Source organism: Schistocerca americana, unplaced genomic scaffold, assembly GCF_021461395.2.
Source record: "Schistocerca americana isolate TAMUIC-IGC-003095 unplaced genomic scaffold, iqSchAmer2.1 HiC_scaffold_313, whole genome shotgun sequence".
Taxonomy (NCBI): domain Eukaryota; kingdom Metazoa; phylum Arthropoda; class Insecta; order Orthoptera; family Acrididae; genus Schistocerca; species Schistocerca americana.
Window position 1 is genome coordinate 35,001 of NW_025726031.1, and position 2,500 is coordinate 37,500.

The following is a 2,500-nucleotide window of genomic DNA, read 5'->3' on the forward strand; positions in this document are numbered from 1 at the left end:
GGGCGGCGTGCCCCGCCCCAGACCGATGACACGATCCAGGGCAGAGAAACGCTGGGCGGAAGCGGGTAGCCCCGCCAGATGCTCCCAGATGGCGGCGTCAGTCGGCCCCTCCGGCGGCGGCCCGGTGGTGTCGGCCGCGAAGTCCTCGGCTGCGTCGACGGGCGGCGCAGCGGCCTCGCCCGCGTCAGGCAGCGGGCTCGCCGCTCCCCGGCGGGACGCCGGCTCTTCCCCCCGACCGATCTCAAGCGCCTCCATGAATTGGCGGACAAGCTGCTTGTGGGCAGCTTGCCGCCGTCGGCACTTGATTGCCTCAAGCGTTCGGTCGGGGAACATCCTGATGAGCTCTTGATTTACAAAGAAGAACCGGGCGTCCCTCTCGAGGAACAGTTCGGCCTCTGCCCTGGCGAGCGACAGGACTTCTTCCTCCGTCCACCTCGCGCGATGCCTCTCCGTGACGATCTCCGCGTTGGCGGCCGCAAGATGTTGGCGGCGGCGATGGACCCCGAGACCGTTCTTGGTTGTAAAGCTGCGGTGGCACTCACTACAGGTATACATAGCTGCAAAAGTTACAAGATTTTCGGCACGGCCGGTTGGCCGGCTAGGTGCTGGGGGAGTTGGGGTGGCACCTTCAGCGGAAGGGCCACCACTTATTCTCTGCTTACTGCCCCCAACTAAAAAAGGGATAGTGCGAGGGGGGGCTGGTAACCCCCCCAAGCCCCTGGTGCGGTCTTCCACTCTGCGAAATCAGCGGGCCCACGAGAAGGGGAGAAGACCGCAGGAGAGGAGAGGCTAAGAGGGCTAGGCCCATGTATTGCGCATCACTCTCCCTGTAACTATAACCCAAGGAAGGCACCTCGCAGCAGCAGCACGGCTACATCAAGACCGCACTTCGAAAAGCCAAGTCCGGATGCAGCCACACCGCCGCCACTTGGCCACCTTAAGAGAGTCATAGTTACTCCCGCCGTTTACCCGCGCTTGCTTGAATTTCTTCACGTTGACATTCAGAGCACTGGGCAGAAATCACATTGCGTCAACACCCGCTAGGGCCATCGCAATGCTTTGTTTTAATTAGACAGTCGGATTCCCCCAGTCCGTGCCAGTTCTGAGTTGATCGTTGAATGGCGGCCGAAGAGAATCCGCGCACCCGCGCGCCCCCGGAGGAGCACGCTAAGGCGGACGCGGCCTCGCAGCAAGGAAGATCCGTGGGAGGCCAAGGCACGGGACCGAGCTCGGATCCTGCACGCAGGTTGAAGCACCGGGGCGCGAACGCCGCGCAGGCGCGCGCATCCTGCACCGCCGGCCAGCACGAGGCCAACCAACGGCGAGAGCAGACCACGCCCGCGCTAAACGCCCGCACTTACCGGCACCCCTACGGCACTCACCTCGCCCAGGCCCGGCACGTTAGCGCTGACCCACTTCCCGACCAAGCCCGACACGCCCCGATCCTCAGAGCCAATCCTTATCCCGAAGTTACGGATCCAATTTGCCGACTTCCCTTACCTACATTATTCTATCGACTAGAGGCTCTTCACCTTGGAGACCTGCTGCGGATATGGGTACGAACCGGCGCGACACCTCCACGTGGCCCTCTCCCGGATTTTCAAGGTCCGAGGGGAAGATCGGGACACCGCCGCAACTGCGGTGCTCTTCGCGTTCCAAACCCTATCTCCCTGCTAGAGGATTCCAGGGAACTCGAACGCTCATGCAGAAAAGAAAACTCTTCCCCGATCTCCCGACGGCGTCTCCGGGTCCTTTTGGGTTACCCCGACGAGCATCTCTAAAAGAGGGGCCCGACTTGTATCGGTTCCGCTGCCGGGTTCCGGAATAGGAACCGGATTCCCTTTCGCCCAACGGGGGCCAGCACAAAGTGCATCATGCTATGACGGCCCCCATCAACATCGGATTTCTCCTAGGGCTTAGGATCGACTGACTCGTGTGCAACGGCTGTTCACACGAAACCCTTCTCCGCGTCAGCCCTCCAGGGCCTCGCTGGAGTATTTGCTACTACCACCAAGATCTGCACCGACGGCGGCTCCAGGCAGGCTCACGCCCAGACCCTTCTGCGCCCACCGCCGCGACCCTCCTACTCGTCAGGGCTTCGCGGCCGGCCGCAAGGACCGGCCATGACTGCCAGACTGACGGCCGAGTATAGGCACGACGCTTCAGCGCCATCCATTTTCAGGGCTAGTTGCTTCGGCAGGTGAGTTGTTACACACTCCTTAGCGGATTCCGACTTCCATGGCCACCGTCCTGCTGTCTTAAGCAACCAACGCCTTTCATGGTTTCCCATGAGCGTCGATTCGGGCGCCTTAACTCGGCGTTTGGTTCATCCCACAGCGCCAGTTCTGCTTACCAAAAGTGGCCCACTTGGCACTCCGATCCGAGTCGTTTGCTCGCGGCTTCAGCATATCAAGCAAGCCGGAGATCTCACCCATTTAAAGTTTGAGAATAGGTTGAGGTCGTTTCGGCCCCAAGGCCTCTAATCATTCGCTTTACCGGA

General features: G+C 61.2%; 1 pseudogene; it reads right to left on the reverse strand.

Annotated features, from left to right (window-relative positions):
* LOC124579819 overlaps positions 1–2,500 on the reverse strand; it is a 7,956-nt pseudogene that overhangs the window by 4,136 nt on the left and 1,320 nt on the right.